Raw genomic sequence first — 12,302 nt, 5'->3', positions numbered from 1 at the left:
TCATAAAAATTAATGAGTCTTGGATCACCCACTACCAAGTACCTGATGCTGATGTAACCGATTGATTTTTCTATAGATGTGGGATCCCTTGAAAACTGCATATGCTGAGTGACTATCCTATTATGCTGAGTGACTATCCTATTCCTCCTCAATCTTCATGATGATAGCTTCTAAGAATATTTTTGGTTCAGGGCACCACCACCACTGCCTAAGGCCCAATTTTTCTGCCCCTGTTTAACAGGGGCATGTAATTACAACTTTTTAATCAAATATTTAACAGCAGGGCTCGTTCCTGCGCTCAACAAGAGTATCTGTAAGTCTTTACAGTGTTGTGCCACCACCACCACCGCCTAAGGCCCAATTTTCTGCCCCTGTTTAACAGGGGCATGTAATTACAATTTTTGATTTAATATTTCACAGCAGGGCCCGTTCCTGCGCTCAACAAAAGTATCTGTGAGGTTTTACAGTATTGTGCCACCACCACCGCCTAAGGCCCAATTTTTCTGCCCGCCTAACAGGGGCGCGTAATTACAAATTTTGATCTAATATTTCACAGCAGGGCCCGTTCCTGCGCTCAACAATCGTATCTGTGAGGCTTTACAGTGTTGTGCCACCACCACTGCCTAAGGCCCAATTTTTCTGCCCCTGTTTAACAGAGACATGTAATTACAATTTTTGCTCTAATATTTCACAGCAGGGCCAATTCCTGTGCTCAACAAGAGTAACTGTGAGGCTTTACAGTGTTGTACCACCACCACTGCCTAAGGCCCAATTTTTCTGCCCCTGTTTAACAGGGTCATGTAATTACAATTCTTGATATAATATTTCACAGCAGGGCCAGCGCCCACCAAGAGTAACTGTAAGGGCTTACAGTGTTCTGGTACCACCAACACCAAGGCCCAATTTTCCACAGAGTGTATAGGGCAGGCCGTATAGTATATACAGGCGGTCCCCTATTTTCAAACATCCAACTTACAAATGGAGGGAGACAACAGGAAGTAAGAGGAAATTTACCCCTAGGAAGGGAAATGTTTCTCCTGTAAGCGTTAATATGGGAAAAAGGTGTCTCCACTGATGCTTTATCACCAATCCTAGTTTCCCTAATAACCCCAAATTTTCAAAATCCAATTGTCATTGGGACAGAAAGTGAGGTGAAATCTTCTGAACAGAGGCACAGACAGCAAAACAAATGTTACACGGGTGATAACCCTTCCCTATGTTATCCAAAAACCTTAAAAATAGATTTTTTGACTGGAGCTACACTTTAAAAATGTACCTGCTCCAAATTACAAACAGATTCAACTTAAGAACAAACCTACAGTCCCTATCTTGTTTGTAACCCGTGGACTGCCTGTATACTGCTGTTCAGAGTATATAGGGCCTGGGGATCCCAAAGGGCCTGGTAATGGGGGGGGGGGGGACCCATGCCGTTTTTCTCAATGATTTTCATCGATATTGCCGGGACCCGACATTACATTACAGCCGCAAGCAATTTTAAATGACTTTCATTCCTTTAGAAATGTCATTTGTGCAGGGACTGTTCTAAACACGGGAAAAATGTGCCACTTTTCAAGCATACTATAGTCACCCCCCCAGGCACGATATTTAAAGGAATATTTCAATTTTATTGTTTCACTTAAAGCATTATTAAAATCACTGCTCCCAAAAAAACGGCCATTCTTAAAACTTTTTTTTTTATTAATACATGTCTCCTGGGGCAGGACCCGGGTCCCCAAACACTTTTTATGACAATAACTTGCATATTAGCCTTTAAAATTAGCACTTTTGATTTTTCACGTTCGAGTCCCATAGACTTTAACGGTGTTCGCACAAATTTTTTGCCTGTTCACATGTTCTGCCACGTACCGAACCGGGGGATGTTCGGCTCATCCCTAATTGGCACCATATATGACCCCGTCATAGTGTGAGTGTATTGACCACAGGCTTAATGAATGTGACAACCTGTTAGGTGTCGTTATCCTTATTCTTGGTTGCTTGAACAAAGCAGAATTATGCAGTCATGTCCATCCAGAAATTCGGAAAATGGGCTGTTTCACCTGGTATGGCTAGGCAGCTTCTCAATGCCATAGCAGATAACCCTTTCAAAGGGTGAGCAGAAACCACTCCTTTAGAGTGTATTAACAATATGTTTATTGAATGTGTTATCCTATTAGGTATCATCATCCTCATCTCTGGTTGCTAATCAAAGCAAGATTCACACAGTCATGTTCATCCACATCTTCTTTATTGAAGAGCCTGAAGAGGGCTGTTTTGTTCTGAGACTGGTAATTACCAATAGATAACCTTTCTACAGGGATTTGCGTGCCAATTAACAAACCAGCCCATAAAAATAATTAAATGCAGTAAAATAGTTTGCTTAGTAACAAACCTTAAGGGGTTAACCACTGCTAGAGGGAGACTGAAGCTTCCATCTACAGCCCTGATGCACCAGGTAGTTAACCACCTCAATACAGGGCACTTTCACCCCCTTCCTGCCCAAGCCATTTTTCAGTTTTCAGCGCTGTCGCACTTTGAATGACAATTGCGCGGTCATGTTACACTGCACCCTAATGAAACTGTTATCATTTTTTCCCCACAAATAGAGCTTTCTTTTGGTGGTATTTGATCACCTCTGCGGTTTTTATTTATTGCGCTATAAACAAAAGAAGAGGGACAATTTTGAAAAAACACAATATTTTTTACTTTTTGCTATAATAAATATCCAATTTTTTTTTTTTAAGAAATTTTTTCCTCAGTTTAGGCCAATACCTATTCTTCTACATATTTTTGGTAAAAAAAAAAAATCGCGATAAGCGTATATTGATTGGTTTGCGCAAAAGTTATAGCGTCTACAAAATAGGGGATAGATTTATAGCATTTTTATTTATTTATTTATTTTTTACTAGTAATGGTGGCGATCTGTGATTTTTATTGTGACTGCGATATTGCAGCGGACATATCGAACACTTTTGACACATTTTTGGGACCATTCACATTTATACAGCGATCCATGCTATAAAAATGCATTGATTACTGTGTAAATGTGACTGGCAGGGAAGGGGTTAACACTAGGGGGCGATCGAGGGGTTAATGTATGACCTAGGGAGGTGATTCTAACTGTGGTAGGAGGGGACTCACTAGGGGAGGAGACCAATCGGTGTCCCTATGTACAAGGGACACACCATCGGTCTCCTCTCCTCTCTGACAGGACGTGGATCTGTGTTTACATACACAGATCCACAGACCTGCTCTGTTACCCGGCAATCGCGGGTGCCCGGCGGACATCTCGGCCGCCGGGCACACGCACCGGGTCCAGAGCGACGCAGCGGGCACGCGCCCCCTAGTAGCTCGGGAGGGCGATCACGTCATATGACGTCCGCCCAGAACAACAGAAGCCTCGTCCCGCCGTCATATGACGGTGGGCGTTGGCTTAGTGGTTAATGAGCTAAACCTTGCCCTGCCAGGAATCAGGACATAATGAAAATTTTTGTTCATAACAGCAAAAAGGTGGGAATTTGCAACAGAATTTCACTAATATTCTGCAATGTACACAAAGCAAGGGAATTGTAGACCTCATAAACATGCTTCTCCCTTTTTTTTCTTTTTTTTTTAAATGAAAAACTGGAAAGCACATAGAAATATAAAAGGATATCGCATATCTGAACAGACCATGGCTGGCTCCAGTAGTCATCCACAGGTGACTCCTCTACCTTCTCTGGAAATGCTGGTCTTTTGTGGGGGTTGGCATAATGGCACAACAGTAAAGCAAACATGAGAAGCCACCAACGGGTTATTGCCATATGTGAACAGACAAAGTCTTACTTTGTGTACCTGTTATGCAGAGTACTCCCTGTAGAGTAGCTCAGGCTATGCATAGTGGCTGCAGGGAGCAAGGCACAACAATACCCAGCAATGCAGCTTTCATTTGGATACGAAGCATTTTTCAAATTTAGCTCACCCAACCTCTGTCATCTGACCCCAAACACCGGCACAGCGGGGGTGCCTGTGCATAGGGGAGACTCTGCCAACACCGCTGCCCACTTTACATGGACCCAGCGGACCCCAGACAAGTTTGTTAGCCCTGATAAAAGCCACCCCGAGGACCAGCAGCAAGGCTTCCTGGATTATGGGCCATTTAGCCGAGGTACCAGGGACTGCGTCCAGCCTAATCCACACACATGGACGGACAGCCAGCCCTTTAGACCAGCAAGGTAGAGGAGCACACCTAGGTCCTGCGCATTGGAGGAAAAAAAAAAGAATGCAGAGGCTGTAGGTGGGCTCAAATTTATAAGAGTTAAGTCCTGGAGGCATGGGGGGACGGAGCCTATACCCAGCTGTGCTGACATGGAGCCATCAGGAAAGATATTTCACAAATGGCAAAGTCCCTGAGCATACACAATGCACATGGCAGTATATACACAAATAAATATACTGCAGAGAATGCATATAGAATTTCTATCTATCTATATCAAACATGTTAACTATATATATATATATATATATATATATATATATATATATATATATATATATACATATACACAGTTGTGCTCATAAGTTTACATACCCTGGCAGAATTTATGATTTCTTGGCCATTTTTCAGAGAATATGAATGATAACACAAAAACATTTCTTTCACTCATGGTTAGTGTTAGGCTGAAGCCATTTATTATCAGTCAACTGTGTTTACTCTTTTTAAATTACAACGGCAACAGAAACTACTGAAATGAAAAATTTTACATACCCTGGTGATTTTGGCCTGATAACATGCACACACAAGTTGATACAAATGGGTTTGGATGGCTATTAAAGGTAACCATCCTCACCTGTGATCTGTTTGCTTGTAATTGGTATGTGTGTATAAAAGTTCAATGAGTTTCTGGACTCCTGACGGACCCTTGCATCTTTCATCCAATGCTGCACTGACATTTCTGGATTCTGAGTCATGGGGAAAGCAAAAGAATTGTCAAAGGATCTGCAGGAAAAGGTAGTTGAACTGTATAAAACAGGAAAGGGATATAAAAAGATATCCAAGGAATTGAGAATGCCAATCATTAGTGTTCAAACTCTAATCAAGAAGTGGAAAATGAGGGGTTCTGTTGAAATCAAAACCACGGTCAGGTAGACCAACTAAATTATCAGCCACGACTGCCAGAAAAGTTGTTTGGGATGCAAAGAAAAACCCACAAATAACTTCAGGTGAAATACATGACTCTCTGAAAACATGTGGTGTGGCTGTTTCAAGATGCACAATAAGGAGGCACTTGAAGAAAGATTGGCTGCATGGTTGAGTCGCCAGAAGAAAGCCATTACTACGCAAATGCCACAAAGTATCACGCTTACAATACGCCAAACAGCACAGAGACAAGCCTCAAACCTTCTGGCACAAAGTCATTTGGAGCGATGAGACCAAAATTGAGCTTTTTGGCCGCAACTATAAACGCTACATTTGGAGAGGAGTCAACAAGGCCTATGATGAAAGGTACACCATTCCTACTATGAAACATGGTGGTGGATCGCTGATGTTTTGGGGATGTGGGAGCTACAAAGGCACAGGAAATTTGGTCAAAATTGTTGGCAAGATGAATGCAGTATGTTATCAAAAAATACTGGAGGAACATTTGCCTTCTATCAGCCAGGAAGCTGCGCATGGGACGTACTTGGACATTCCAACACGACAATGATCCAAAACACAAGGCCAAGTCAACCTGTCATTCTGCTACAGCAGAATAAAGTGAAGATTCTGGAGTAGCCATCTCAGTCTCCTGACCTCAATATCATTGAGTCACTCTGGGGAAATCTCAATTGTGCAGTTCATGCAAGACAGCCCAAGAATTTACAGGAACTGGGGGCTTTTTGCCAAGAGGAATGGGCAGCTTTACCATCTGAAAAGATAAAGAGCCTCATCCACAAATACCACAAAAGACTTCAAGCTGTCATTGATGTTACAGGAGGCAATACACGGTATTAAGTACTGGGGTATGTAAACTTTTGATCAGGGTCATTTGGGTAGTTTCTGTTGCCATTATGATTTAAAAAGAGTAAACACAGTTGATTAATAATAAATGGCTTTAGCCAAACATTAACCATGAGTGAAAGAAAAGTTTTTGTGTTATCATTCATACGGGGTCATTTACTAAAGCGCCAATAAATGATCCTGCAGTCCCGGAAAATAGCGCCCAATTAAGACTTTAACTTTCAGAAACTGGGCGCTAATTCAAATGGAAAGCAGCGCTATTGCCTGTGAACATGCCTGTCAGATATCATATGTGGAATAGTGGAAGTCAATGGGGCTCGAACCTGCAAAATCCAAAGTTCTCACTGAAGGCTTATATGCAAGTTCTTTGCCATAAAAAGTGTATGGGGACCTGGGTCCTACCCCAGGGGACATGTATAAATTGGAAAAAATGTTTTTAAAATGGCCATTTTTTTCAGGAGCAGTGATTTTAATAATGCTTAAAGTAAAACAATAAAAATTAAAAACTTTAAATATTGTGCCTGGGGGTGTCCTTAGTATGCCTGTAAAGTAGAGCATCTTTCCCGTGTTTATTACTGTACCGCAGCAAAATTACATTTCTAAAGGAAAAAATGTCATCTAAAATTGCTAGCGGCTGTAATAAGTTGCTGGTTCCTGGCAATATAGAGTAAAAATCAAAGAAAAAAACGGCGTAGGTTCCCCCCACCAGTCTATACCAGGTCCTTTGAGTCTGGTATGGTTATTAACAGGAACTCCACGCCAAAATTTTTTTAAAAATGGCGTAGGGTTCCCCCCAAAATCCACATCAGACCCTTATCCGAGCACGCAACCTGGCAGGTCAGGAAAGGGGGGAGGACGAGCGAGCGAGCTGTGTCTTCCACCGTCATCTTCTCTTGATGCTGTCTCTCTTGCTGTCATCTTGTGTCACCGTCTCTCCCGCCACCGCTTACTTCTCCCGCTGCTGTGTATTTCCTCGCCGCCATGTTCTTCTTCACCGCCGTCTTCCTCCGTTGTGTTGTCACCCGCTGTCTGGCGTCTCATACACAGCCATGGGGTGTGACCATCCGTTGACGTCACATGGAGAGCCTGCCCCTTCCTTCCAAAAAATAAAGGGGGTGCTCTCCATGTGACGTCAACGGATGGTCAAACCCCATCGCTGTGTAAGAGACGCCAGACAGTGGGTGACATCCCAATGGAGGAAGACAGCAACGGGAGAAGTAGGTGGTGGCAGGAAAGACAGCACCAGTAGAAGATGACGGCCGGAGACACGGCTCGGGGGAGAAGACCACTTAGAGCTATTTTACGGGGCGTGACCGGAATCGGAAGATGGAGTGAGCTGGTGAGGAGTGAACGCGAGCGTGTGTGTCCACCCCACTCCCACAATATGAATGTGAGCTCCTTTTTCTTCGTGCAATAAAGAGCAAGCCAGCGTTACCTCCGGTGGTGTATGCCGAGTCCAGTGCCCGTTTCTCAGTCCCGGGTGCCCAATTGCTGCCTGCATCCCATAGCATCTTTCAGCGAACATCTATTGGAGCTGAGGCGGTGTGTTGCATCCCCCTTTACCTTTCGGATGTTCCCGGGAGTTTCCGGAGGAACTCGGACCCGAGAGGAAGACAGGCTGAGACACGCTCTCGCGGGAGCATGACAGAGGACGGCTATTCCAGCAGCCCCAGGAACTGACGTCAGAGTGTCAGCAGTGGAGGCTCCCTGAGAGCGGCCGGCGCAGATATTGCAATACAGGACCGAATAACGGAGGCCCCCGAGCACTCTCCAAAGTGGTGCCCAAACGAAGCCCGGGTGAGTGAGAGGACATTTGATTATATTGATTAACTGGGTCGGACGGTGGAGTGAGGGTACTGCCTAGTCCCTAAAGCTTGTATATTCCATTTCCATTAGCAGAGGGGGATTTATAAGTGTGGATTGGACTCCCCGGTGATTCAAGTTTGAATGGGGTTATCCTGTGGTGACTGTTAAAAAATAAAAAACATCTCTTACCGGTGATCTACTGAAAAATTACCTATTTAAAAAAAAAAAAAAAAAACTCCTTTCCCTTCCTGGCATCCAGTTTATGCTAAAGTATCCGACATATTGCTTTGGTAAGATAAATAAATTTAATAGAAGAAAACAGGAAAGAAATTATGTCTGCAAGGAGGAAAGGAGATGAGCATACCAACCAGGAGAGTATGGGGACCCAATCTTTAAGGTCGGCTAAAGATAAGGGGATACCGTCCACAGTGGCGGGGGTAACGGCAGCAGCAGTCGCAGCAACCGCCAAATTGGAAAAAATGGTTAACGTAGCTGACCATACTCCAACGAAAGGGGAGCAGCAGGCACAGAATAAGACAACGGCAGACAGAAAGAGCCAGGGAGGCTCAAGCACACTTGTAAGCGGTATTATAGCAAAGAACTTACCAGCTAAAGGAGCAGGAGCTGTGGGGAAGGCGACAGAAATAGCCATTACCCAGAGTCAAGTACCAGAAGGGGAGCCATCTCTTAAAGACATTCTTTTAGCAATTAATGCCTGCAAACAATCTTTGGGTGAAATGTCAGATCAGATGAAAGACTTAATGTCTTTAAAGAAGAATTAGCCCTTGTACGCCATGATCTTAAAAAAACAGCGGAGAGAGTGACAGAAATAGAAGGGAGAGTAAGCCTGATAGATGATGAGCTATATCCTATGAAACAAAAGGTCAAGACCCAGGAAGAACAGTTAAATAGGCTCACGGAAAAAATGGACGAGATGGAAAACAGGCTGCGTAGAGACAACGTGAGGGTAGTGGGAATGCCAGAGAAGAGTGAAGGTGCAGATCCAATAGGATTTTTTTCAAAATGGCTGATTGAAATCTACGGAAGAGAGACATTCTCGCAGCAGTTCTCTATTGAAAGAGCACATAGAGTTCCATTCAGACCCCCCCCTCAAGGAAATCCCCCAAGCGCCTTACTGCTGAAATTTTTATATTACAGGGATAAAGTAAATCTTCTACGCAGGGCTAGAGAGAAAGGGAACATATTCTTTAATGGAGTGAGGATATCAATGTACCCTGATTTCTCCCCTGAATTGCAAAAGCGTAGAGCGGAATTTCTAAGAATTAAACGTAGTCTCCAAGGGTTTGACGTCACATATGCTCTCCTTTATCCGGCCAGGCTGCGGGTGAATGCGCTAGGAGGAAGTCAGATTTTTGATTCCCCAGAGAAGGCGCTGGCATGGTTTGAGGATAAGAGGGAACAGTTGTCACCGAAATAAAGAAGGGTTTGGGCAGAGAGTATATAAAAAATGGAAACACTTTGAGTGGAGTGGAGTGGGGTGGGGAATACACATGGTTAGATTGAATCAGAAACGGGTTTGTATCTGAATGTAGGAAGGGCGGGATGGCTAGAGAGTAAGGGTAATGACGATAGGGGTGTATGTAGAATAGGTTTTGGAATGAAGGGGGGATATGAGACGGTCATTAAAAAAGCCTTTAAAGGTAACCTAGAATGGTGTGAGGGGGGAGGGTTTTGGGTAGGGGGGGGGTGGGTGGAGGGTATGGGAGAAAGAGGACACAGAACAAGGGAGTATATGATGCATAAGATTGTAAGGAAATGCTTTGTACACTATTTTGTATATTTTTTGCAGGGCAACCCACTAGGCACAAGAAATTAAATATAGTCATAATAAAATATATTAGGGGGGAACATGTGTATAGATCAAGGGTTTGAAGACACGAATTTAAAATATTTTAGTTAAATTAGAGTACCTTTTTTTATTAATAGGGATAAGTTGTGTTTTTTTCTTTTTTTCTTTAGTACACTGGAGCACTAAAACACAAGGGGTAAAATTGTTGTACAAATTAATGGGGTTTAAAATATTTTTGTTCCCTATTGTATTCCTCTTTGTTAGATTGGTAGAATTCAAAATCCCCTTTCCTGTAGGGACCATGGTCAGGTTAAGTGATGGTACTGAACATTGGGTCATGGAATGTTCGGGGGCTGGGATCCCCTGTTAAAAGAGCAGCGATATTTGATGTTTTGGATACATATAATGTAAGAATAGCCTGTCTGCAGGAGACGCACCTAACAAAAGATACTAAAGGGCATATGAGGAATGGGAGGTATAAGTACCAGTTTCATTCTGTGCATACCTCCTATTCGAGGGGGGTTTCGGTGTTAATTGGTAGGGAGGTGGTATTCTCTTGCAGACAGTGTGTATTAGATGAAGAAGGGCGATATATTTTTATGCATTGTATAATAGAGAGTCAGGAATGGGTGTTAGCTAATATATACATCCCCCCCTCCCTTCAGACTGGAGGTACTGTATAGCCTATTGGAATTTATAATGGATAAACCTGGCTTACCAGTTATAGTGGTTGGGGATTTTAATGTGGTCATGGATAAGAAAATAGATAGATTCCCCCCAGGAAAACAAAGTCAGGGAGTACAAGAAAACCGGATGAGTCAATATCTACAAGAAGCGGGATTATCCGACATTTGGAGAATACGGAACCCGGGAATATTACAGTATTCATGTTACTCAAGCTCCTATTCTACCTTATCAAGGATAGATATAGTACTAGGTAACGCGTTAACAGGACAGGTAATACAAAAAATAGTCTATCACCCTAGAGGGGTGTCAGACCACTCTCTAATGACAGTTGCAGTAAACCCAGGAAATAAAAAAGCATGCAGAGTATGGAAACTGAACCCTGCCTGGTTGGAAATAATGGAGGATCTGGAAGAGATGGTATCTGAGTTGGGCGAATTCATAAGGTTCAACTCAGATACTACTTCAAGTGGGGTGATGTGGGATGCATTAAAGGCATATTTGAGGGGACTACTAATTCAGAAAGTGTCTAAAATAAAAAAAAACATCACAGGATTGGGAGGATAAGATTAGGAGAGAGTTAACGGAGGCAGAGAAGGAGTATGTGAAAGAACCTTCCCCCGATAAACAAAGAGTGTGGGAGAACAAACAACAAAGATATAAAGATGCAATACTTAGGAAGGTAGAAAACAAAAGGCTGTTCCAGAAACAAATTATATATGGGGAAGGAGAAAAAGTAGGGAAGATGCTGGCTCATATTGTAAAAAACAGTTCCCCCCCTCCATGGTCTCAGCAATTAGAACTCTGAGAGGTGAAATATCATCCCAGAGAGAGGTAATTATTGATACCTTTAAAGAATATTACAAGGATTTATATAAATCCCGAGGGACCATGGAGGGAGAGGAAATGGACTCCTTTTTTAGTAAGATAAGTATACCGTCAATCAAGGGGACAGATAAAGAGGAACTAGAGCGCCCGGTTACTCTGGAAGAAATCAAAATGACAGTAGCAGAAATGGCCAATTATAAGTCCCCCGGTCCAGACGGGCTACCAATTGAGATCTATAAAAGATATGGAGAAATACTACTCCCGGAACTCCTTAAGGTATTTAATTGGGCGAAGGAGAAGGGGAAATTACCCACATCAATGACAGAAGCCACAATTATTGTTTTACATAAGGAGGGGAAAGACCCCTTGGAACCCGGGTCTTACAGACCTATATCTTTACTCTGCTCAGATGTTAAGATTTTAGCAAAGGTCCTGGCTGGTAGATTAAGGAAAATCATCCATAAAGTAGTTAATCAAGATCAGACGGGATTTATCCCACATAGAGCAACAAGTATGAACATTAGGAGAGTTTTTTTGAATCTTCAGATCCCCACAGAGAATATGGGCTCTAGAGCAGTTATGCTGTTAGATGTGGTAAAAGCATTTGACAGCGTAGAATGGGAGTACATCTGGCGGGTACTAAGGGAGTTTGGGTTTGGCCCCTCCTTTATTAATTGGGTAAAAATACTTTATAATGATCCAAAAGCAAAGGTAAGAATTAATAGCGATTATTCAACCGAGTTCCAATTAGAAAGAGGCTCAAGGCAAGGGTGCCCCTTATCCCCCCTGATATTTGCTCTGGCAATAGAGCCATTAGCCATAGCAATAAGGCAAAATAAGATAATAGAAGGATTCCGGAGGGTAGAGGAGGAAGAGCGGATTGCATTGTATGCGGACAATGTCCTCATATTCTTAGGTGATATGGAGGGATCCCTCAACCAAGTGATGGAGATTCTCTCAAGCTTTGGAAGAATATTGGGTTTATCCATAAATTGGGAAAAATCAGTCCTACTACCAATAGATCCCATGGGAGAGAACACCTCGGTAAGCAGTACACAAATGGAAATAGTAATGTCGACAAAATACTTAGGTATAACGATAACAAAAGATCCAGGTGAATATCTAGACAATAATTTGTTCCAATGCGATGCAAATTCAACCATACAATGGCTGAGTTTGCATCACACAGACATTGCA

This window comes from Aquarana catesbeiana, linkage group LG07 (genome assembly GCF_042186555.1).
Source record: "Aquarana catesbeiana isolate 2022-GZ linkage group LG07, ASM4218655v1, whole genome shotgun sequence".
Classification (NCBI taxonomy): domain Eukaryota; kingdom Metazoa; phylum Chordata; class Amphibia; order Anura; family Ranidae; genus Aquarana; species Aquarana catesbeiana.
Note: the sequence above shows the minus strand (reverse complement) of the source record.